This window comes from Dunckerocampus dactyliophorus, chromosome 2, assembly GCF_027744805.1.
Source record: "Dunckerocampus dactyliophorus isolate RoL2022-P2 chromosome 2, RoL_Ddac_1.1, whole genome shotgun sequence".
Classification (NCBI taxonomy): Eukaryota; Metazoa; Chordata; class Actinopteri; order Syngnathiformes; family Syngnathidae; genus Dunckerocampus; species Dunckerocampus dactyliophorus.
Window position 1 is genome coordinate 40,654,454 of NC_072820.1, and position 27,304 is coordinate 40,681,757.

The 27,304-nt window shown below is 39.6% G+C and overlaps 1 protein-coding gene across 7 annotated transcripts in view; it reads right to left on the minus strand.

The window, feature by feature from the left end:
• cdc42ep1a (CDC42 effector protein (Rho GTPase binding) 1a) overlaps window positions 1-14,199 on the minus strand; it is a 47,379-nt gene extending 33,180 nt beyond the window's left edge. For 4 of the 7 annotated variants that reach the window (XR_008569584.1, XR_008569583.1, XR_008569585.1 and 1 more), the window contains exon 1: window positions 1,544-1,689. The gene's annotated coding sequence lies outside the window, so the exon portion shown is untranslated. Of the gene's footprint in view, window positions 1-1,543; window positions 1,690-4,461; window positions 4,591-4,736; window positions 4,843-13,976 lie in introns of those variants that run through there. The other 3 variants (XM_054767984.1, XM_054767983.1, XM_054767985.1) reach the window with 3 other exon arrangements.
• Between the last annotated feature and the right edge of the window lie 13,105 nt (window positions 14,200-27,304).

A 27,304-nucleotide genomic window follows, 5' to 3' on the forward strand; every position in this document is an offset into this window, starting at 1 on the left:
CTTTCATAAGAGACAGCACTCGAAAGATTCCAAAATAATCCACAAAATCAACATAAACACAAACTAATGTAATCGCTCCTCTGTGTGAGCTATAGAGAACAGAGGGGAAATAACAAACTTTCATGTAAGTCAGGTAATGCTATTTTTGTGTCATAAAAGGACAAGGGATGAACCTGGGGGGGTCGTTTGTGGGCAGGGCAACCCCACTACCCCCCACCCCACCCACACCCCAAATGGGGTAGGGAAAACAATGAACTCTGACATAACTGAAACAGTAAGAACACACATTATGGGGGAGCGGGGTGTTAACACAAATATCGATAACGTCGATACCAAGAGTACTATCAGTACCACTATTGATACTACAATTGATGCCAGTGTTTCAATTCTCTTCTATGGCTATTTTCACAATAAACTCTGTGTTTTTGCTGTGTGTTGTTCATATGGTTACAGTACATTGTTGATATTTTATATGTTAACATATTGATTTATTGTTTACAAACATAGTGAAATGAGAGCCAGTAGTAGGTGGTGCCCTTGTTTACTTATTTTGCACTATTGACTTAATTTTGCTCAAACTGTTTTATACAATAAAAGGGGAATAATAGTATCATTTTGGTGATCTTGTTACATTGTCATAAATTATTGTATTCATACATATTATTTTTATACAAATACCTTTGCTGATACATTTAATTTGTTATCAGCCCTTAATCTTTATACTGAGTTTTATTCTGATAATCAACAAAGACAACGTCACAAAAACATTGAACGATCGTGAAAAAATGTTAAGTAAAAGGTATCGATATCAGGATCGGCACCAGTGGCCCGGTACGGTATTTAATTGGCGTCAGATCATAACAAAAGTCGCAGTATACGATATAATACTAATAATATCCACCCCTAATGGACATTAACAGCACATTTGTCAGGATTTTCTCATATCTCAATCACGTTCCTCACCAGAAACCAGTGTGCATGCTGAATGACATGGCATAAATGGCTCCAGATTACCATAAAAAAAGACCATAGAAGGTTTATCATCAAAAACGTATGTCATCATATTCAGTTTTACGTCATGCTCATATATGACCTGTTATTTTGCCACATACTGTACATCTTTTTGTTACACAACATGCAGAGAATTGTACCTCAGAAACATTCCCATTAAAACTATTATCTAAAATAGACATAATGAATGTGAAGCCTAAAATGAAAGACATTTACAGGGTCCTAAAAAGCTAAACGGAATGTAGCCCTAGTTTATGTTATTGCTAACATGTTTTTGCTAACATTTACGTTTTATGTCAAAATGACACTAAAACAATAACACTTTTCCACGGCACTCCATGCTATAAACCAAACATAATTATAAGCATATACGCCACAGTTAAAGCGCATTCAGTGTTTTAAGAGCTTTTATGACAGAATTGACCATTTAATTCTCGATTAATTCCTTAATGGGCACAAAAGGAAACGTACAGAGAAGTGTATAGTGGACAAAGTACGTACTATTCAATGCCAACATAAGATGAAAACTTACCTATAAAGTGGATAGACTCGAAGAAACGAGACTTTAGAGATGGTTCCTAAAAGAACAAAGTTGAAGTTGCTGTCCGAGTGATAATGTAATGGCTTGACAGGACAGTCTCACTAGCGTGCGTGTGCGTGTGCGTGTGTGCGTGCAGGGATGCAGCGCGGAGCACGAAGAAAGGGGCGTGTGGAAAGAACACCGATACCACCGAGGGGAGGGAGGGGGGGAAGCGCTGATTCGGGGTGGGCGATACTACCAATTTTGGCATCGATCTGATAATAAACATAGATATCCTTGGTATCAAGGGAATCGATATTTAGATCAATCTCCCTACCCCGACAACAACTTCAACAAGCTGCTAATGGACTTGACAACACTAATGAAAACATTTAGTAAACACTGCGTGTAACTACAAATTATATTCAATATTTTATTTAATTCAATTTAATTAGTTTCAGGGTTGAAATAAAGGTTCAAAGATAATGTCAAGTGTGAATCATCAGAATATGTCAGCTGAGTATCTGCTGACTGTAAGGAAAGGGGAAATCTGGCATTGTGAAATTGCATTATGGAATTGCATCCAGTGACGTCCTTCTAGTTAACCACAGTGGACTTACAGCTAAGCAGCAGAAACAACTCTTAAATGCAAAGAAAAACAATAATACTATAGTTAAGATATTGAGCAATTGTGGTAGAGCAGCTGTCTTTAAGGGCGTACTCATGCTAGACCAGTCGTACTGTGCTTGGGCCCACCTCGCAGCTAAGGTCCGACACGTTTGGCTAGTGTGATTGCTCTGATGGTTGTTCGAGTTTGGCACCCTTCTTCTCCTTTCCCACGATTGGAAAGGGTGGGCCGGGGCGTGGCACAATTACACGCACATGCACATGCGAAATAATTGAATGACTGTCATGTGATAACTCCTTGCATGTTCTTAGTGATAAGCGACATATTTCATAAAAGAAATAAAATGAAGACTGAAAATAATCCAACCCACAGCACGCTTGCTCAAGCCCAACTACATTTGTGTGTGTAATAGAGATGTGTCATTTAAAGTGACGAATGACAGTCGACACCTTGCATAATGGAAATATCACAACGACTCAAAACATGACTGCAAATAACCCACAAAGTCAGGGAAATACAGTAGTATAGAAGTCCAGCACGGTACGAAAGCCCGAGTGTGGGTACTGTATGTGCTACGTGGTTACCCTGTCTGAGTTTTGTTGGCGATCATGACTCTTAGGCTACGTCCACACTGCAGGGTGCCCAATTTGGAGTCTCGCATGGTAAACCACACCTTTTCAATGAAGTATAGGTCAGATATACGCAACCTGACCGTTCAGATTACAGTAAATAGCATACATATCGGATTTATATCTACTTACAAACGAGACCTGAGTCACATTTGAAAAAATCTGAATTGTACTGTTCACACTGACATGAAAAAATCTGATACGGGTAACATATGAGCACAAAAAATCGAAACTGACCAGCAGTGTGACCATAGACTTAGCTGAAGGTATAAAAACATCAGTTGTCCATTGAGCACTCAAAGACAACAACAGGCGTTAGAGAGCTCACGTCAGCGGTACCGTGCTGACCTCTCCAACAGGAAAATGAGTCTTATCAACAGGAACACAAGCCTCCTCACCCTGTCCTCTTAAGGCCTTCTGTCATTAAAGCTCCAAGGTGACCGGTGGCAGCGCACACAGCCGCACACATACCTCACATTCATGCAGAGAGAAGAGAATACAGTCACTCACAAGGCAACTGACCACCGTTGTTCATTGCTGACAACAAGAGTGGGTGGAATTGTGGGCCTTCTCACCGATTAGCTCTTATCATTTAAAAGTAAGGAGGATCAGCTAATCGGGAGTATGGGGGATAAAGAGTTGGCACCGTGACACAACTTGAGCTTCAACGCCCATTTCCTCTTGCCATTGCTCCTCTCGTTGCTTACTTTATATTCACTGGGTGACATCTCTTCGCTCTATGACCCTATTAGATTTTTTAAACGTGCATAAAAAAAGTTTGTGTTTGTGGATTTTCCGTGGGAAACACCCAAAAACACAGTAAATAAGGGGCATTCAGTTCAGTTCTCTGTTAAAAATATCAGAATTAGATAATGAATTCCAAAAACATGCATGTTAGGTTAATTGGCGACTCTAAATTGTCCATAGGTGTGAATGTGAGTGTGAATGGTGCCCTGCGATTGGCTGGCAAACAGTCCAGGGTGTACCCCGCCTCTCGACCGAGGCATCATCTTTGTGATTTACAGTAGGTGAAAAAGCGAATTATTACTATGAACCTTTCTCTTTTTTTTCCCCCATTTTTGCGGTTTCTTTTATTTTCTGATTTCCCAAATATTTCAACTTCCTTCTTAAATGACCTTCATAAATTTTCTTCACGTAATATAATTTTTCCGCAATCTAATTTTCCAAAAATTCGAACATTAGTTGCTGTTTTGTTTGTTTTTCATAACATTGCGACTTAAAAAAATAAAATCCTTCTTTAATATTTCAACCTTATGCTACTAAAATGACGTTATTTTTCGCTCATATTACCACATTTTTCTCTTCATATTTTGACTTTATTCTTGTAAAATTACTGTTGACTTTTCCATTTTTGCTGTTTTTTTTTTTTTTAGTTTTTTTGTTAAATTATATTTTTAGATTGCGCCGCAGGCCACAAATGACCCCCGATTTAGGCAAACAAAAAATATTTTTCTATTAGCAATTTAACAACATATAAATACAATAATGTAAGACAATGTAATAATGTCTATAAGATAATACAATTATTCCCTCTTTCCCTTTTATTACATGCATTTGTACGAGCAAAAAAAAGAAAAAGAAAAAAAAAGAACAGTGAGTGCAAACATTGGCTCAAATAGTTTTTTCTTTTTATAGCGCAGTATTTTGTCTACCTTCCTCTCAATCCTTGCATCCATCCCCTTGTTCTTGTATTGGCCTCTTACTCCGTCTCTCTCCCATGCAGGCTTCCCTTGCATCCCTCTCTTTGCTCACATTCAGTCCAAGTCCAAAAGAAACAAATTCTCTTCCAAGGCATGTCAGCTATTTGTTCAAAACAGGGATGCTGTTCAGAGTCAGAGTCCGCAAAGAGTGTCAAAGGTTAAAATGTAGTTCTTCCCTCTATTTGTCGAGGTCTTAACGCTCCCACGACATGAAGAAGCATGCTTACCATCTTGCTTTGTACTTATTTCCTTGCATCCGCGTTTGTAGAACTCCATGCAGAGTATTCTGATGGATAGCCTGTCCGAAATTTTCACCACCCTCCTCTAATGAACACATTCAGGGTGAATGGAACAGCAGTCATCAAGCCGCTCAGCAGCTGGTCAAAAGGGAGTCACGCTTGAGTCATTCTGTTGCAATCTATTGCTGATCATTTTGGGAAATGTTTCCCAGGGTGACGACCTGAAGAGGACATTTCACCAATGACGCGGTTTAATGGGAAGGTTTGGGAGCTCAAATGCGATGAGATATTTTGGTTCACACACATCCTCTTCTGCAGATGAAGCACAAGTACACACTGATGTTATAGAATTGTCATCCGCTTCAAATGTACTGGACTGTACTGGGATGTCCGACGTATATCTACTTACTGTTTTCCTTTGTCTTTCTGTTCATTTAGACCACACATAGACACATAATAAAGACGTTGTTGTGATGTTCGGAGTGTCTGTGAATGCATCCAGCAGTTGTCTAGTTGACAATGAGGATGTGACGGACTAGATACGTGTTTGTGAGTTGGAGATACATATGCCATATATGTATAACACCGTATATGATATATGGTGTTGAAATGGCACAGCTGATGTGTTCGAGTCAGAATAAAGTTATAAAAGAGTGTCAGACGTCAGGCGCTACCCTGTGCCTCCATAGCAGAGGTGTGGCCTGAAATGATGTTCATGCGTTAATTACGCTAAAAGATAGTCAAAAAGTTTAACGGAATTAATGAAATAAATTAGTTATCGCCGTTAACGTGGTATTTTTGACAGCCCTAATTGCTATATATATACGGTACACGGTATATTGCTATATATACAAAGTTTGGGAATACGTTCTTGGACGAAGGAGAGCTTTGGGGGCAAAAAAAGGATTTGAATGGGAGCCAACAGAGGGTTTTGCTTTTGTTTACTTATTTTGCACTATTGACTTTATTTTGCTCAAACTATTGAATGTAATAAAAGGGAATAATTGTATTATTTTGGTGATAATAACACTTGTCAAAAATAGGCATTTTTAATGGGCGCCTAAATTACTCACAGATTTTTGCCATTTGCCATCACCTGCTTTTCTTATTGATGCAAAATACCCCAAAATGGAGCCAAAGAAAGTTGCAAGTGTCAGCATTTTGATAAAGATGAGAAACAGTATTGAATTAAAAAAATAGCTCATAAGAAAACACAAAGGTAGTGTCTGTGTTGATGTCGCAGCCACATCGTGTCTTTGTCTCACCTCTTCAAAGAAGGTAAAAATAACCTTAAATGTTCATTTATCCCTTTCATTTGTCATTTACATGTATTTAGAAATGTTATTTGCATGTAAAACTATCACTGTAAAACTACAATAATGTTTTTGAGACTTTTGGTGTAACTGTGTTAGTTAGCAAAGAACTACAGAGTCAGTCACTGATGATGTCATAGACGGGTGACAGAGCTAATTTCTGGTTCCTGTTTCCATGTATTAGCAGGCTGCTAACAATGTTGTTTTGTCCTAAAAATACATTAAGAACACAGTTGCACTCATGCACTGTATTAATAACATGACAAGACACGTGCCATATTGTACCCTAACGGGAAAATGTACGCAAACAGAAGTAAAATTTGAGGTACATTTGTTACATTAACTGGAAAACACTCTAACCGCAGTGCATGCTAACCAAGGTTCCAATGTATATATTTGAAGAACACAATATAACCGCAATAATATGAATAGGAATTCCAATCATATTTGTAAAACAAAATAAACGTAGAAAAGAACTGAGAAATATTGATCTCATCACGCTAGTGTTGCTCCAACAATGACAGTGCCATTGGTATCAATAGAATTGACATTTGGATCGATCCGCTCACCCCTGTTGAAAAGTGCACTATAAAAACAAACAGTTGTTAGTTAACTGAGACTGAAACTTCTTACATTTTTTTAGGTGGGGGAGGAGAAGCCCCCATTATCTCAATCAGGGGTGTCAAAACAGTGGCCTGCTGCTGTTTTTTTATTAGCATTCTAAAAATGTAATTTAACAAAAAAACAAACCAAAAAAAAGTCAGCAAAAATGGAAAATTTAGCAGTCATTTTACAACAATATAGTGAAAATATTAGGAAAAAAAGTTTTACAAGATATTTTACAGAATAACATTGTAATATTATGAGGAAAAATTTAGTAGCATTCATTTTAGTAGCATAAAGTTGAAATATTAAAGAAAAAAGGCGCTATTTTTTAAAAAGTCATAACACTATGAAAAACAAACAAAACAACGAATAAAGTTGTAATGTTGGCAGTTTAGGTTGCGGAAGAAGTTATAATGTTACAAGAATAAAGAGGAAGTTATATTCTCAGGAGAAAAACAGTCGCAATTTTACGAGAACAAATTTGTAATATTAGGAAAAATAATGATATTTTAGTAGCATTCAAGAAAAAAATATCTTGTTTTTTTTAAGTCGTAATATTTTGAAAAACAAACAACACAACATACAGTTGGAATTTTTGGAAAATGAATTTGGGAAAAAAGTTATAATATTATGGGAATAAAGTAAAAAAAATGTATTAAGATTATTTAAACAGAAAGTTGTAATATAACTTATAATAACAACAAAAATAATAGGAAAAAAAAGCAAAGACCAAAGTTCATACTAACAATATGCTTTTTCACTTTTTCATTTTTTTTCTTGAAATATATCTAATTTCTTAGCATATCTACATGTGTTGCTTTACAAAATATCAAAGTGGCCCTTGCATCCTTTCATTTTTCATTTTGTGGCCCTCGCTGGGAAAAGCTTGGACACCCCTGATCTAAATCCTGGTGAGAGTCTGGATATGGCATTGTGTTCATATGTAATATTATGAAGGAAAAACATGCACATTTTAGAATTCACCAAAGAGAACTAACTATGTCATTTAAATGCGATCAGAGAGGTTGATGTGTTATTTAGGAGAAGAATGGAGTGGAGAAGAAGAAGAAAAAGCAGGCAGAAAAGGGAACATATACAAGCATTGTAAAGCCTTTCCTGGAAGTTTCTTTAACACGTTGCAAATGGCTGCCAAATACACTGACAGTAGTTCCAGCAGCATGAAACGCAACCAAATCCATTTTCAAAGAGACTGAGAGAGCCACGAGATGGAAAAAACTGTGCTCTGAAATTATATTGCAATGGTTTGGAAAAAAGTCTATTGTGCAACAACTTCATATAGCGTTCAGAACCGGTATAATTGGTGCACTTAACTGGAAACATCTGTAATTATGGATTTTACAGGCAAATTTAAGCTGTCAACATATCCTTAAAATGTTTGCCGAGACAAGAAAATGGAAGACAAAGGCTATCTACACTTGTTTTTTTTTAAGCCCAAAAGGTCCAACAACCACAAACCTCTTATGGTGCTCCTTCAGAAGCTCCGCCCCCAAGTGTCAAGGCCATGCCAAATGAGCTAAGTTAACATTTTCATTAGTTTGTTGGAGTGCAGCAAATGTGACCAAGGAGTTATTTAAAAAAAGGAATTCAAGTCTGATATGTTATTAAAATGGTCTCACACAGAAGAGCACATTAGCCACAGTAAACGAAACAACTTCATACCAAAATAACACAATCATGTCGCTAGTGTTTCTTCATCACTATCAGTGTAGTACCGGTGCAGCTTTATTAGACACATGCTAAGATTCCTGCTTTTACAATAAAAATGATTGAAATCCTCATGAAAGTCCTCCGACCCACGACAAATCTTTACACAGATTTGTGCTCCCCACGAGCCAGACTGCGTTAAATTAGAACCCTGCAATGTTTTAGCGTGCTAATTTGACTCCTAGAATAACAGCGGCTACTGTGTTTTTCATGAGTCTGGAACCAAATGTCCGTCTGGGGAGTCTGAAGTGGACACAGGTGCTTGTTCTCGCACTCTTTCCTCTTTGAAGGATATTTGTTGAATTGCACTTTCATAAGTGAATGGAATGATCAATGGTTTATGTGCTATTTCAGTAACTGTGGAGGACAGATACTGTCTTGGTTTTATCATTTGTCAACTCTTCTCCTGAAATACTGGCTGATTCGCTTATCTTACTAATTACCTTAATTTCCCTTTAATTGCAGCTATAATAAAACTACCCTTTGAATCAGGGGCCCCCGACCTCCAGGCCATTGACTGGTAGGATATCGGTAACTATGACAAATTGTATGTATACAGTCATGGAAGAAATGATTAGACCACCCTTGTTTGTTCATTTTAATGTCTTTCACAAGGAAAGGCACTTTAGTTTGGATAAATATAATGATGCCAACAAAAACAGCATTAAAGTTTCATTTTTGGGCAGTACAATGACATAGTTATTGATGTAAGAACTTAAAGTGCTCATGACAACATGTTAAAAACACATGTTAAACTTGTTATTTCCGCCGTGAAAAACAATATTGAAAGGCATATTTCCTGTGTTAGATGTGTGCTCGACTTGAATATTGAAATATTTTCAATTTTTAAACATTTTTGTCACTTCTTCGCGGTCTAGAAGAGGCGGAGCAAGTGACGTCTGGAAATAAATGCCACAAATCCACAAGACGCTTGACCATGGAAAAGCGTGCCAAGGTGGCAGTAAGTCAATTTGCATTTCTCCTGCTAATAAGCTCCACAGTAGCTAGTCTAGTTCTCATGGCGGCTAATGCAGTCCTAATTCCTAACTGACACGCAAGATAGGTTGCTAATGTGCTATCTGTTGTAGCTATCACTGCCAATAAAACATACCATACTCCTCACAACACATTAGTCAATGTTATTATTGTTATGATATGTCATTTTCTTTGCATGTATTCATGGCTGCGCTTGTTATGCTGTCACCTGAGAGTGTTATACACATTAATTGCTTGCAAAACATGGATTGGAATGAATCACTCATCTTTTTAGTCTATCTGCCACGAGTGGCCAAGGACAATGTTAGGATCCCAAAATGCAGCGGCGAGTCAGTCCGTGGAACAAAAGTTTATTACAGAAAGTGTCCCCACAAGAAGTCAAAAAGCAAAAAAAAAAAAAGACAAAAGTGTAACACAAACATACCGGGCCGAGCCACAGAAAAATATCTAAAGAACAAAAAGCGCTGCTGGACACGGAGATAGCAGGGAAAAATATAACTACAACTAAAGGCGCTGCTGAAAACCAAGCAGGAAAATCTATTATGAGAACAGAATAGAGGTTGACCAGAAAGAAGAGAACATGAGATAATACAAGAGGCTTGGGGGGAGTAAGTTTATGGCTGCATGTGTTTGAATCTGGTTCCCAGAACGTGTTCTGGTCGTGACGTCACAGCCAAGATGGCGTCGGCTCAGAAAACTTGTTGGGGGGGGTGTCAAAATCACCACTTAATTTCACTCCTAGTTCGTAGTTTGCTTATCTATGACAGCAGTATGACAAAAATGTTGTATTAAGTGAGTACTTTAATTTTGATATTGTTTTTGTTCAAACTTTTTTTGGTGTCATGAGCACTTTAAAAGCAGTGCTTCCAAAATTCCATCAACCCATTAATGTGCTACCCGGGGCGCAAATACCAATGTCAAACATGGCAACAGGGCTAAATCACCAGCGCAACTGGGCAAGTCGGACCATGCATCCCTGCTTTTAACCCGAGCATACACCCCCTTCATAGGCTAGTGAAGATAAGTGGCATAGAAAATGAATGGATGGATACACCCCCTTCAAGAAAAGTGCTCCAATAATAACAAAGACTGTGAAAACATGGCCTGATGGTGCCTCTCTTCAGCTGCAGGACTGCGTCAGCACAACCAGCTGGGATATTTTTGAACATCAGGACCTGGAGGACTACACAGACACTGCCCACTGTGAATAGGTCTATCCAGGTCTATCCCGAGGATGACAGCCCTGGATGACAAAAAAGTTCCAGAGCTTGGGAAGAGACAGAAACTGTCTGCTGATGGAGTATTGTAAAATACTGGCAGAGACAACCTTAAAGGAGGCATCAGGGGAGTAGCTTACAAGCATAAGATCGTGGACCCTTTCAACAGCAACAACACAAGGCAGGTGTGGCAAGAGGTCCAGCACATCACCAGCTTCAGGGAACCTCTCAGCTGCTGATGGCGACACACCTTCTTTGTCTGCTTTGAATTAACAGAGGCAGCCTCATATCATCCACCGACACATGCAGAAGGATGTAAGGTGAACCCGAAGAAGGCTGCAGGACCTGATGGGGTCCCTGATTGGGTTTTGAAGGACTGTGCTGACCAGCCGGCAGGGCTACTGATGAGGATCTTCAACCAGTCCCTATCCACTGTCCCACAAGTACTTTGTAATTGTCACATTGCAAAAAAAAAACATTGTCAGCAGCTTGAATGATTACAGTCTTGTCGTTATGAAGTGCTTTGAGAAACTGGTCCGGACTAATATCATCTCAAGCGGACCTGACCTGGAGCATCAACACCGCAGCAATGGTCAAGAATGCACAGCAGAGACTGTATTTCCTGAGGAAGAACCACCTCGCAGGAAGAACCACCTCGCTCAGAGACTGCTGTTGTTTTTTTTCTGCTCTCTGCTCCATTGATTGGTTTTTAACATTCTGTAGGTGTGTAACAAAACGGCTCCAGGGGGTCGTCAACTGCAGAAGATCATCAGCTGCTCTCTTCCCTGCCTGGAAGATCTCTCTAGCTCTGCACCGGTGCCTCAGAAAAGCACAGAGGATTCTGAGGGACCCATTTCACCCAGGACACTGCCTGTTTGAGCTGCTGCCAACAGGCATATGGTACAGGTTATTCAAATCTCGGACCAACAGACTAAATCATGACTTTTACCCAAAAGCTAAAGAAGACCTGATCATGAGGCAAAACTTTTGCAAGACCTTTCGCAATACTGCCAGCAGAATGTGTGATGACTTTTTATATGGTTCTATACACAGTATATATTTTTCAGTACTGTACTTTTTTGTGTATTCTTTTTAGAACTATTTATTTATTTGTTCATTCTGTTACATTTGACAATGTTGGCCAGTGCAAAAAGACCCCGTCACAAGCCAATGGGGAGACAAGAAAGCAAAGTTCAATAAAAAATTATGACGGCAACTACAGTACTTCAAATATGATTTTGTCGCGTCCACAAGTGCTATTGCACCAAAAGTTTGTTGTTCGGTCATTTTTGGATTAATGTTTAAATCCAGGACTTTCCCAAACGTGTAAGACTGGCAATTGAGCACTGACCACCACCAAAACAGGATTCACGCACATCAAACCACGTTATTATCTTCTCTCTTGTAAAGAAACCGCAGGCTCGCATCGATAGTGGGTACGTGACTCTCATTCTTTTTTATTTCACTGGTCCGTCCGTGGTTAGTCCATCCATTGGATCAAGAAGGCTGGGGGCCACTGATGAAATATCTTCTCAGGTCAATGACAATAATGGGGAGACAAGAAAGCAACATTAAACTGCAAATATGGTTTTGTCGCTTCTAGCCATGCTAATGCACTAAATCCCCAGTCAGTCAGAGTCCACAACCGCACATCCAGCTCAAGAATTGTGAGCACTGGGACCCCACAGGAGTGTGTGCTGAGTCCACTCCTCTACACGCTCTTCACCTACGATTGCGTGGCCTCCCAGAACAACACCAGCATCATTAAATTTGTGGATGACACTACAGTCATCGGACTGATCACTGGTGGTGTTGAAACATCATACAGAAGAGAGGTGGCGGACCTCATAGCTTGGTGTCGTGATAACAATCTCCTTTCACAGAACATTGTTGGGGCAGCCCTCCCCTCACTGCAAGACATTTATAAATCTAGAGTCCTATGCAGAACACACAACCTCATCAAGGACAGCACACATCCACAACACTCATTATTCACACTCCTACCGTCAGGCAGACGCTACAGGAGTTTGAAGTCCAGGACCACAAGGCTGGCAAACAGCTTTTACCCACAGGCCATCAGGCTCCTCAACGAAGCACTCGCACACGCCGCATGCACACACTCATAGCACTTTATTTATTTATTTATTTGTTTGTATTATTTGCTTGTATTAATGTCTCTTCTGTTGTTGTTGCTTAATTTATTGGTATATATGTTTATGTGTTTATGTTTCTTATGTTCTTATTCTTTCATTTGTTTTATTTCTTTTCTTGGGAGAATGAACAGAATAAGATTTTCATTGCATGGTATAACTGCTGTTTTACTATGCACATGACAATAAAACTCTCTTGTATCTTGTATCTCTTGTATTTTGGATTAAGGTTAAAAGGACCACTGCACAAACACACACACACACACACACATACCTTATTACGCATGCACACAGTTATTTTCCCAATTAAAACACCCTACTATAACAGCCAAACACTGTTATTTAGATGCAGCTAGGCTTCCCTTTATGGAAACTAATTATGGGATGGTGAATAAAATCACACTGAGGCCCAAACCTGACACAAACTTTGGCTTTCATCAACATTCCCTTGTTGGCAAATAAAATTGTATGCACGGTATGCGTGTGGTCTGGGTGTATTTAAAACTGCAACACATTTGGTGAGTCCGACAAATGTAGATATACAGTACACTCAAAATGCCGAACATTTTACAATATACACAGATTTGATTGATAGACCGTTGTGAACTTGAGACTCATTAACAATTACATGTAGGCATTTTATTTTGTACACCATGAACAGTCGAATGAGAGCCAACGCGAGAGCAGTACCAAACGTGAGGTATTATTTGGTGTGTGTTCGCAATCATTTCATTATGCGTTAAAAAAAAATGCTGTGACGGTATAATGAGCACTATAGTCCTTGACTCATCTTTGGAAATATGTAATTTCCACTTTCACAATATGTTTATTGTTGTGGTTGTGGTGTGCAGCGGTGTAGAAATGCACTGTATTTGCTTCTTTCATGTAGATAACTATAGTTAATGAACAAAATATACTACAAAAGCATAATAATAAACACCTTCAATGGGTGACATTCAAAAGTGTTAAATTTGCATTTGCAAAATTCTTAAATTTTAACCCCTCTGGACTGCAAGAAAATATATTTTGAGTTTATGGACAATGTATTATCCTTTGGCACATTACGTCAAGTTTACATGGTGTTTTGCATCAGAAAGTGCACCCAGCATTGAAAAACTGTATTGCAATTACACCCAACGGGAAGGTGTGTCTACACAAGGTGATTAATTTGAGCTTGCACACACACATAGCATAGGAAAACAGCAGGGCTTTGCCACATACCTCCTGGTCTGTAAATAGCCTCGCATCCTCCACATCTTTCCTTTGGCTCTGTTGACAGACGTTCAGGACTCATCCATCACTTGATCTTGAAGCCTGACTCTAAGGTGCCAGGACTGAGGTCACAGCCTGAGACCACTGTTAAGGATTCTGTGTGTTCAGTCTTGTTATCAAATAGTCTTCATTCCATTATGGCTGCATATTTAGTTTGTGTTGCTCCACATGCCAAATGTCATTGAAATAAAGTCTCCAGTCACAGTTTTAATATGTTGATTTAAGAGTCATAAATCAACCCTACAACAACTTTCATACGCTGCTGCCGCTTGCCACCCCTTTTATGGCCATTTTTCTCCACGTCTTTTTAATGGATGAAGACATTCTTGTTTTCCTGGCACAGGAACAGCATGCCTTAAGTTGGCTATTATTGGTCAACTGGTCAGCCACAGTCGTGTTTATGTAGATGTCGATGAATAGTTCTGAAATCAGGAACATGGGTACATTTTAGGATTTCTGTAGGGTAGTTTGGAATTGCGTGGGAGTGTGTGCCTGATACAGACATAGTAACACAAAACTGCTAGTGTGTGGATGTGTCCGTCTTGGCGCCTTTTCCTGTTTAAGCCTTACAATAGCCCATTGTCCCGTCCACCCTCCACTCTTCCTGTCAGGTCATAATTCACGGAAACAAGGACATGCTGCAAAACAAACAGCAGCCGCTCCGGCTCTCCACCCGCTGAGGAACCCAACTTCAGGTTAAGGGGGTGGGTGGCGACGTTCCTGGCAGGAAGCTAATCAGCATCCCAGTTTGAAATGTATATATTGCATGTGAATGTTAAATAACGGCGACTGGATGGGGCAGGAAGTGGTGAGTTGTAAAGGGTGGAGAAGAGATGCGAAATGAAACCAGACGTGACAGGAATTTCCAAGTTCTTAAGCCTTTACACTTTTTTGTCCAATTTCTTATAAAATTGGCATTCAATTTGCAGAAAAAAATGTAAATGTAAGCATTAAATCGGTTGAATTCAGCTGGTAGGCGTATCTTAAACCAAGATGTAAAATAACTGTCAAATGATTACCATTTATAATCAAATTAATCACAGTTTTCAAATTAATTAATCATGATTAATCACCATTTGCAACTATGTCTGAAATAGACCCATTTTTACTGTATTTTATTGAAAGTTAGATAAATGACAGAACAGGATTATATACATATTTGTATGTATTAACAACTCCAAATGAACTGAAAATTTTAATCAAGCTAAAAGATAGCACACATGTCTGAAAATCTACTGTATTTACCTAACACTAGTACCTTTAATAGTAGCAGAACTTTTGAATCACAGTTTAACCGCGTTATTAAGAGCGATCAAGGGTTGTGTTCAAAGACACCACGTCATTTCAAGTGAATTCACGTGTTGAGTGAACTTTCTGGGATTTCCGTGCATACTTAAATGCGGCAAATTGTACTTCCGCATTAAGAGGTACAAAGTGAGTGATAACAATATCCACTTATTGTTTTTCTTTGTATTTCTGTTCATTTAGACCACACATACACACACAATAAAGACCCTGTTGTGATGTTTGGAGTGTCCGTGAATGCATCAATCCTGATGCTGAGCAAACTAAAGATGTGTTTGTTTGTTGGAAATACATACTGTATATGGTGTTGGAATTGCACTGCTGTGTCAGACTGTGTGACTTTGTGGGGGCGCTACACTGTGCCTCCGTCTGTTGTCATAACAGAGAGGCGCGGCTTGCCATGATGCGTATGCGTTAATTATGCTAAAAAAAATGTAACATAATTAATTAAATCAATTATTTACTGCCGTTAACAAGCTATTTGTGACAGCCCTAAAAATAATTGACCAGGAAGAGTCCACCTGGATGCAGTTGAGTCCGACTGAGTCAGAGCATGATAATTTGTATAATGTATTGGTTTTTGGTTTAAAAATGTCATATCCTGGAGTTATACATATTTGTTCTGCTGCTGCTTTCGGGCCGGAATAAAGGATTTGCTGAGAAAGCGGAATGGACTCCACCCTGCCCTTCAGCTCTTATTTCTACTTTAGTTCACGTGTGTGTGTCAGTGTTGAGGCTTGTAGGAACACGTGAGTGCATATTGTACGGTGGATTGTGTGTGCGGCATCAAGTTGGAGAGCTGCTGGCAGATGCGGCGGTCAGACTGTGGCTATGGACTCAGTGGACTGGGCAATCACTGGCTGCTCGGGCTGGATCTCAAAATATTGCTTTCCATTAGTACAATAAATATATTTTATGTAGAAAAGTATATAAAGGGACACCGTGCCGTGGCGAATTTGAAAGAAAAAAATCCTCAGGCTTGAAGATCACTGGTATGTTGGTGTATTTAGAAGTCCTTTCATAAATATGTGTATTTTTGTGCGCCTAAACCATAATATGAGGTTACAGTAATAGATGAGGAAATATCCAATGGGGTTGATTACACAATAAAATGCAATAAGTATAGATTTGTTTTGTGCAATACTATCTTTATCCTGTGCAAGTGAAACACAGGTATGCAGTTTCTGCAGTTCATCTCAACCAAAATGTTTACTCCAGTGTCTGTCCATTTATCTATTCATCTATTCTTAGTATCATTACCTATTCTTACTTATTTTGTTTTAGATTTATGTATATTTTTTCTAATTTTATTAATTTTATTATTACATGTACTACTACTACTTTATTTTAACATCTTTTTTCTTTAACTTTTATTCTAACATAGAACAAGTTATATATACTGTTTTTTTTTTTACTCCTATTTGTATGAGTATTTTATTTTTTCCAAATGTTTTCCTGTTTTCCTGTGAAGCCTGTTTCCGCCACTGAAAAAAAAAAAAAAAATCCCGCTGGTAAATCGAAATTATGAGTTAAAAAGTCATAATTATGGTATAAGAAAGTCATAATTCTGAGATAAAAAGTCTGAATTCTGATATTAAAAAGTCTAATTATGAGATACAACATGCGCATGTGCCACCTTTTCCTCATTGGAGCCTTCATCACATGGCACTCGGCACATGCGCAGTTTGTATCTCATCATTTTGACTTTCTGTCTCACAATTTCAATGTTTTATGACATTCTTATTGCATAATTTTGGCTTTTTATCTCAGTATTATGACTTTATCTCAGAATTATGAATTTCTTATTTCATAAATATGACTTTTATCTCAGAATTATTACTTTGCTATCTCATAATCTCCACTTTTTATCTCATAATTTTTACTTTTTATGTCATATCATGTTTAATTCCGGGGCGAAAACGGGCACCCATTGCTACACATACCCTATTTTTTCTCTTTAATAAGAAAATGGTGACACTTAAACACAGGAAGTGAACAAACTTTAAATGAGAAAAGGTAAGAAAACATAATATTGTAAGTGTCAACATATAAAATGTGGCGTGAGACTGCGAATGAATTATCAGTAATGGGAGAAGACGTATCATTAAATAAGCTCTGTGGCTTTCAGCTCCTTTTTTGGAGATGTTGATTTGGGCAAATTTAGTCACGTGATGTTTCTGAATGCATCTTGTTAAGGATACTATGCCAAACCATACCATATGCTATAATACTAAACTGCTGTTTTATATTATTACTGACATTTTTATATTTTAAATGTTTATGGTTGTGAATGTGTAGTAGCAGTGTGTTTACGTATTATGTTTTTATTCAATTTAATTAATATGTAATTGTTTGAATGCCAATAAAGCCAAGTGTCTTCTGCATTTAGCAGGATACCGTATGTTTTGTTATACTAAGTAAAATGTGTCTGTCTATTGCCAGCAAAGACTGTAAAGGTGACTTATTTGGACAGCTTTGCAACAAACACTCATGGTATTTTGGGGTTTACTTTGATTTAAGAGTAATCCCAGAAACTAATATCGGCTTTGAGCATTGTAAAAATGCACTTTGGAGCTGCTGAGATAAGCTAACTAGCTTATTATTGTGCTGAGGGTCGAGATTTCTACATGCAAACCAGATGGTGGCGCCAAACGAGTCAGAGCTTTTCTTCCTGTCACACACACACGCTTTGAAAGATGCAGCCATGGCATAGAAACCTGTTTTAAAAAAAGGTGTCTCAAAGGTTGGGCAAGTTAGCAAACAACAGAGGAGTTTTGATGCTAATGTTCTCAAGTTTGAGTCTCAAGTTTGTCCCTCCCCTTCCGCTACGTAGCCAAGATGGCGATGATTGAGGGTGGTTGGCGCCATCGCTGCGCACTCTCCATTTGGGGCGTGTTGAGTATAACGTTCGGGTAGTGACCGTGCACTGCATTTGGCAGTACTTCTCACTGGAAAGCACTAATCCACTTCAAATGCTTAGTTTAAAAAATGTAACGCAGCCCAGATCTTGAAAAAGAGAAAAAGAGTCATCTTCAATTCAGGGGCGTCTCATTTTTCCCTGTTTGGGAGATAAAATGTCAAATCTAACAGGGTAAAATTGTAAAACCAATTACACTAAAAGTCAGCAGGATTGCTGCAAGCTTCCTGTGTTATTTTGACAAAAATGATGGAGTACAGGCCAGAAAAGGCCCCCTTAAATTCCAACTCAGCTCTCTGCAACATAGCAAAAAAAAAAAAAGTTCTTCTTCTTATGTAACAGCAGGAGTAGATTCATGGCTGATTTAGACATTGTCTGGCAAGAGGTCATGCCAGTTACTCAAAGTAAGCCATTATCTTGTCTTAATCTAACAGATTTCTTCTGCAAGGATCCCTTGGCGGATATAAGTCTTGTAGGAACCATCACTTGGCTGCTTCACATGTGAGCTTGGAAATACACTTTGCTTTAACCAAAGATATCTGGAAATACTTACAATGTTGTATAATCACATCAGTGGCTTTAGGGTACTGTGGAAAATACTTGTAGCGTAATAATGACAGAGAGAAAAGAAAAAGCCTAATGACGCGCAGGCCAAGCTAATGCCATACATTTTCGAGCGATGAGAGAATGGAGCTGCGTTTTATATATTCCCCATCTGTGTTTTGTTGTACGTGCCTTCTCCAGAAAATGATTAATTTGAGATTCAGGAATGCGCATTCACTGTTTAGTCTTCAGGTTCCCCCTGACCCAACCAGACCTGCAGAACACCTCTGAAAGCCATCAAGATGTCGCCTTATCTAAACTGAGCAGAAGAGCAGCCTCCTCCTCCTTAATCGGTCCATCAATCCTTTCCTCTTGTCATAAACCAAAGTCAGTCTCCACTCGGAGTATTTTCATCACTGCAGACTCCAACAGGCTGGACTGGCATTTCCTGTGGGCGGGGACAGAGAGCAGACGCATTCTTGGGCCAGTCACCTCCACTTCCTGCCTCTGCGAACAACCCGCTGAAAGCCAAGCAGTCTGGCCCTGCTTTACACATCACTATGTAATCATACGTAAATCCTTTTACTATCTGCTAGTGATGTGCGGATCAACACCGAAATATTGATCTCTTCATGCTCTAAAAATCGATTCTCAAATCAAAATATCGATACTTTTGACACTTGAGTCATCTGCGGTCTGTCGGTTGAAATGATTAAAACAACATTTTCACATATTTGATATGGTTTTGCCCTCTGATTTTTCTGATGGTGCATATTAGCTTTTTATCATCTTTATCATCTTTTATCATTTTTCTATCCAAAGTCAGACCGTTTTTATCATTGCGGTATTTTGAACAAGTCATGCACGCTTTTATTTCGTCACGTCTGGACTACTGTAATGCCCTTTACTCTGGCTTACAGTTAGTCCAGAACTCTGCAGCACGGCTTTTAACAGGAACTAAAAAGATGGAGCATATTACCCCAATTTTAGCCTCCCTGCACTGGTTGCCTGTGCGTTTTAGAATTGATTTTAAGATTTTATTGTTTGTTTTTAGGGCTTTGAATGTACTGGCCCCTCAGTACATCTCAGACCTCATCCAAATTTACACTCCACATTGAGGTCCGAAGGCCCGCTCCAACTGGTGGTGCCTAAGACCAGACTTAAGACCAGGGGAGACCGGGCCTTTTCCGTAGTTGGCCCAAAGCTGTGGAACACTCTCCCCCCTCATGTAAAAACGGCCCCGACAATTGAAAGCTTTAAGTCTCGTCTTAAAACCCACTTTTATTCTCAGGCTTTTAACTGGGCGTGAGTCGTGTGGTCCTCCGTGTCTTTTATTCTTTTTTTTGTTTTAATGGTTTTATTTATTTTTGTTTTTTTTAATTTAATTGAATTAATTTATTTATTTTTTACATACTTCTTGGATTTATTGCTTTTATTGTTTTTACTTCTTGTTTTAAATATTTTACTGTTGTACGTTTCTTTGTTTTTATTTGATCTTTTAATTTTTACTTTGACTTATTATTTATGGTTTTACTACAAGTAGTCTGTGCAGCCGACCAGTCCAGGGTGTACCCCGCCTGCCGCCCGAAGTCAGCTGGGTTGGGCCCCAGCATGCCCCCGCAACCCTAAAGAGTAGAAGCGGTATAGAAAATGGATGGATGGATAGTCTGTGCAGCACTTTGGAAACAGAATTATAAAATGTCCTATATAAATAAAGTGGATTGTATTGGATTAGCTTGGCTACATTTTAAATCACCCCGCTATCTCAGTATATTCAAGGTTTAAAATAAATAACTTCAATAAATTATTACATTTGACTTTATTTAAATTATTGATTTATTTAAATGAATGTCTTGTATTCTTTATACTGTGATATGAAATATACAACCTTTTAAATTTACCAGACACATGCTGTTAAATGTATGTATTGTTTGCAAACTCAGGAAATAAGTCCTTGGACACAGGAGGGCTTTGGGTGCAAAAAGATTTGAAATTTTTGCTTGTGTTTACTTATTATGGGCCTTCATGCAGAGCTATCCACAGCAGCAACATGAGGCTGCAATTGCATAGCATTTGTATGCGTTTTTTCTACTCAACATGCATTTTGATACTTGAATACAAAACTTAATTTTGGTCCAGACTGGCTCGAGAACTAGTTGCTTAATATGCGCCATGTGCAGCACAAGAATGCAGTGTGTGCCTCATGCTGGGCGGTTAATACTGTGTACCTGCTTTGCCACACTGGGGAAGAATAACATTGCCTATTAGTTAACTTTTTGGACTTTTTTTTTATCTCCAAAGCGACAGTGCATCAAAGAAAAGGAAAGCCATCACCATGGGAGTGAAAATGAACATCATAAATACTGACTGCTCGAGGGGATCTGGGAGAAAAAGACGAGGTGATCTTTCCAGACTAGCCTGGGACAAAAAGGTAAACAGTTATTCTCTTTTTATTACTGTTTCATTTAATTGTTAATATATTTAATCTTGTTATTACTGTATTTGATATGCTCTTCATGCGTTCTGTGTACAGTGTGAGTGACTTAGGAATTCCGACTTACATCACAGTCTAGGAACGGACCTTGTTTGTAACCCGAGGGATAGTAAATGGTCTTTCGCTTGTATCGCGCTTTTCCACCTCCTGGGCACTCAAAGCGCTTTGACACTGCTAGCACCTTTACCCACTGATGACACAGGAGCAACTGGGGGTTCAGCATCTTGGCCAAGGACACTTGGACCCCATCACGGAAGGACGGAGGATCGAAGCCGCAACCTTCCGGTCGGGAGACGACCTTTCTACCACTTGAGCCATGCCACACAACCGTGTCTAACAATATGTCCTGAGAGAAACTGTTGGTCTCTTTCAGAAGCATCAAAACAGCCCTTACATTTGAAGCATTCTACAGAATGAGGGGGCAAAGGAGTTATGTGTACAGTATTACAAATCATAGCGGAGCCACTACAATGTATTTCACTCACTTTCTGCTCTATACGTTCCATCTAACGTCTTCGCCCTGCTTCATTCCCAGCTAAAATATGTACGTTTTCAACAAATCTTTTCCCAAGGATGAAAATACATATTCATGCACAGTGTGGTGAGCCTGAATAAGTGTGAAAATCAATTACAGTCCTCCCAGGGGTCGACAGCTGCGCAAAAGTGTTAGTATTCAACAGCTGGAACTGTCAAGTCTGTTTCACTATGTGTGCATTTATTGCAAGCAGGCCTTCACATCTGCATGCATGTCAATTGCCCCTCATTTGCCGAACAGGGAAAATTAATCATTGCACATTCCTATACAGATGTATTGACATGTACAAGTTCAAGAGCAACAAAAAACAGCAGTTCATAAACAACTGCAGAATAGCATGTCACATGACGTAGCTAATCAGTAGTGTCAACAATATTAAATTCATCGAGGATTTCTTTTCCACTTGTACCAAAATAATGTGGAAAAGTCGTCTCCTTATATGGAGAGGATTGCTCAGAATATATAATTTCAGGTAAACCATAATTACACTGTGTGTTATAGAAGTAAATCACTAATGTAAAAATTCAACTAATTATGGACAACAGCGACAGCAGTCTTTGTGTGCTTACTGCCCCCTAGCGGATGAAAGTGAACAATATCACTGGTCAGACACTTAACTATGTATAAGAATATACAAGAACTTAATTATTGTTTGTGTGCGTGCGCGTGCAGGTGTGTAAAAAAAAAACATAGCCTTTTGAGGGCAGTGGATTTGTCCCATTTAAAATGGTATGTGTTAATCTGGGTTTAATAGACCAATTAAATGCATTCCTGTCATTATATTATATTATATTTTGCCTACTATACTATACTATACTGTACTGTACTGTACTGTATTATACTATGTATGTGTTGCACTGCTGGCCCAAATGTCTATAGCAGTGATTCCCAAGTGGTGTGTTGACTTCAGTGTGTCACAGGACTTTGCCTAGGCAAAAAAAAAGAGGACATAATATCTATCTAACCCACAGTGCAAACAACACCAACACAAGTCAACACAATGGAGCACACAAAGCAACTGCACAACACCAACAACACAAGTACCAAAATAATACTGATACACTTATATACAGTGGTGTGAAAAAGTTTGCCCCCTTCCTGATTTCTTTTTTTTTCCATGTTTATCACACTTAAATGTTTCAAATCATAAAACTAATTTAGTGTAAATATTAGTCAATGCAGTTTTTAAATGAAACGTTTTATTACTAAGGGAGAAAAAAAATCCAAACCCATATCGACCTGTGTGAAAACTTGATTGCCCCCTAAACCTAATAACTGGTTGGGCCACCCTTAGCAGCAACAACTGCAACCAAGCATTTGTGGTAATTTTCAATGAGGAATGGAGGAGTTTTGGCAGAATTGACTTTGCAGAATTGTTGTAATTCAGCAGAAGTCACGGTTCCATTTATCACAGCCAGTCTTCCAGGTCCTGAAGCAGCTAAACAGCCCCAGACTATCACACTACCACCACCATATTTTACTGTTGGCATGATGTTCTTTTTCTGAAATGCGGCGTTACTTTCATGCCAGATGTAATGGGACACACACCTTCCAAAAAGTTAAACTTTCGCCACTTAATTTTTCCCAAAGGTCTTTGGGATCATCAAGATGTTTTCTGGTAAAATTGAGACGGGCCTTAATGTTATATTTGTTCAGCAGTGGTTTTTGTCTTGGAACTCTGCCATGCAGGCCGTTTTTGCCCAGCGTCATTCTTATGGTGGAGTCATGAACACTGACCTTACTGAGGCAAGTGAGGCCTGCAGTTCTTTGGATGTTGTGGGGTCTTTTATGACCTCTTGGATGAGTCACTGCTGCACTCTTGGGGTAATTTTGGTTGGCCGGCCACTCCTGGGAAGGTTCACCACTGTTCCATGTTTTCGCTATTTGTGGATGATGGCTCTCACTGTGGTTCACTGGAGTCCCAAAGCTTTACAAATGGCTTTATAACCTTTTCCTGACTGATAGATCTCAATTAATCTCAGTTATGTTTTAACAGGGGGGCAATCACTTTTTCACACAGGGCTGTGTAGGTTTGGATTTTTTTTCTCCCTTAATAATAAAAACTTCCATTTAAAAACTTCATTTTGTGTTCAGTTGTGTTGTCATTGACTAATATTTAAATTTGTTTGATGAGCTGAAACATTTAAGTGTGACAAACATGCAAAAAAAAAAGAAATCTGGAAGGGAGCAAACACTTTTTCACAACACTGTACATGCAAAACTATACCCACATGTACAACCCGCAAGGAATGCTGGGTAACCTAGCAGAAGTTTCGCTCCCACCAGATGCTAAACACTCAATTTGGTTTGCCGCTTGTCATTATGGGGTGATGGCGGGTCCTGCAGCCAAACCAGTCAAGAACCGCTGGTCTATGGTGTTATCTCATCATCAGATCTCTCACCAGCATGTGATCCAAAGTGGGCTCGAAAAGCGTGCATTCTGACATGACCTTTGCCGATGTCCTTGACATTGATGGACTCTGCAGCCGAGCCTACAGTACCTGCACATCTCAAAGATCCACAGTTTCGTAGTGATGTCTTTTTGAACTTGATTTACAGTACAAGGGCCATTCCTGGCTGTACTTTTGGAGTGACTGAGGTGCATGGCTTGAAGATAGTGGAGATCAAACTCAAACAACGAGGCCTTCACACCGCCAGGCGTAGCAAGGTCGCATAGTTTTTCTATATACTGTATGTACACGTACGTGACACACTCTGACCACAACACCACAACTGGAAATTAACAACTACAAAGATAAATGCCTGCGATTGGCTGGCGACCAGTCCAGGGTGTACCCCGCCTGCCGCCCGAAGTCAGCTGGGATAGGCTGCAGCATGCCCCCGCGACCCTAAAGAGGAGAAGCGGTATAGAAAATGGATGGGACGGAAGATAAATGCATTGTTAAATGCCCCCCAAACACTGACATCACTAGCCACGGGGCCCCCAACATTTCATGTAACCATGGCGACGTAATTAGCAAATTTTTAAAAAATGACCACTTTAAAAATGGATTAGATATACCCTTTCTCATGGGGAATTTCTAGGAGAAAAAAAAGACAATCTTTTCCCAGCCCCGTAACACGCAGCAACACGCTTAATATCTCATTTTGTTCACACACTTTCTCCACTTGCTAAAAGGTTTTTTGGTCAAAAGTGTTATTTTGGGTGAGTGAATTTCCAGACAAATACCCATTGTGGTGTATTGCGTCCACTCTGAGACGCTAGCTAGAGTGAGAGGCAGCTAGTGTTGTGAACGATAAACGATGCGACCAGATATCCGGTTTGGCAAACGAGAGATGCGGTTGCATTGGTAGCAGCCTCCTGGATCGATAAGAACCAGCCATAAATCCTTAAATTAATCGATTATGGAGACCAGATATCCGGTTTGGCAAGCGAGAGATGCGGTTGCATTGGTAGCAGCCTCCTGGATTGATAAGAACCAGCCATAAATTCTTAGATCTTAGATCTCCCATTAGTCTTTCTGTTAAACAACACGAGAGCCTGGACTGCTGGCAAACAAGTGCCCCGTAGCTTAGCATGACTGAAGACGAGAATGGATGTAAATACACTGCTCAAAAAATTTGAGGAACACTTTGAAAACACATCAGATCTAAACTGAGGGAAAAATGATCTTGAATATCTTTTCTGATAATAAGTGGGTGATGTATTAGTAACAAAATGATGCCACATAATTTGATAGAAATGAAAATGATCACCCTATAGAGGGGGGAAATCAAAGACACCCCAAAAATGAAAGTGAAAAAATTATGCAGCAGACTGGTCCATTTTGCTAAAATGTCATTGCAGCAACTCAAAATGATTCTCAGTAGTTTGTGTGGCCCCCACGTGATTGTACGCATGCTTGACAACGTCGGGGCATGCTCCTAATGAGACAACGGATGGTGTCCTGGGGGATCTCCTCCCCGATCTGGACCAGGGAATCACTGCGGTACCTGGACGCATGGAGGAGATCCCAGGAGACAGGTAGTTACTCCAGGAGAGCTGGACAGGGCCATAGAAGGTCCTTCAACCCTCAGCAGGATTGGTATAATGCTCCTTTGTGCAAGCAGGAACAGGATGAGCACTGCCAGAGCCCTACAAAATGACCTCCAGCAGGCCACTGGTGTGAATGTTTCTGATCAAACAATCAGAAACAGGCTCCATGAGGGTGGCCTGAGGGCCCGACGTCCTGTAGTGGGCCCTGTGCTCACTGCCCAGCACCGTAGAGCTCGATTGGCATTTGCCATAGACCACCAGAATTGGCAACTACACCACTGGTGCCCTGTGCTCTTCACTGATGAGAGCAAGTTCAACCTGAGCACATGCGACAGACGTGAAAGGGTCTGGAGATGCCGTGGAGAACGTTATGCTGCCTGCAACATCATTCAGCATGACCGGTTTGGTGGTGGGTCAGTGATGGTCTGGGGAGGCATATCCCTGGAAGGACGTACAGACCTCTACAGGTTAGATAACGGCACCCTGACTGCTATTAGGTATCGGGATGAAATCCTTGGACCCATTGTCAGAACCTACGCTGGTGCAGTGGGACCTGGGTTCCTCCTGGTCCACGACAATGCCCGACCTCATGTGGCTAGTGTATGCAGGTAGTTCCTGGAGGATGAAGGAATTGATTCCATTGACTGGCCCCCACGTTCACCTGACCTAAACCCAATAGAACACCTCTGGGACATTATGATTAGGTCCATCCGGCGCCGCCAGGTTGCTCCTCAGACTGTCCAGGAGTTAATTGATGCCCTGGTCCAGATCTGGGAGGAGATCCCCCAGGACACCATCCATAGTCTCATTAGGAGCATGCCCTCGACGTTGTCAGGCATGCGTACAAGCACGTGGGGGCCACACAAACTACTGAGAATCATTTTGAGTTGCTACAATGACATTTTAGCTAAATGGACCAGTCTGCTGCATCATTTTTTCACTTTCATTTTTGGGGTGTCTTTGATTTCCCCCCTCTATAGGGTGATCATTTTCATTTCTATCAAATTATGTGGCATCATTTTGTTACTAATACATCACCCACTTATTATCAGGAAAGATATTCAAGATCATTTTTCCCCCAGTTTAGATCTGATGTGTTTTTGAAGTGTTCCTCTAATTTTTTTTAGCAGTATAGCATTAGCAGCGCTAGCATTATCAGCATTTATCTAATTTCTTATATACTGTGTAAAACTAAGACAGGAACAACATCAAATTAAAAGCACTAAAATAATACAGACACACCATCCACCAGTACGAACCTGGAGTTTGTTTGTCAGAGAGGTGCACCAATAAATATGCACATTAGCATAACGTCATCAAATCTTACCTTGATGCATTCCCACACAGTATCAACATTTGGGATGAGATGGTGCGTTCAGGACCATCGAACAAAGTGGAACAAGTCGCCGTTCGCAACAACATGTAAAAAAACTGTTGGGTTTCTAACTGTATATTACTTTTTGAATAAAATAATGACCCATTATTT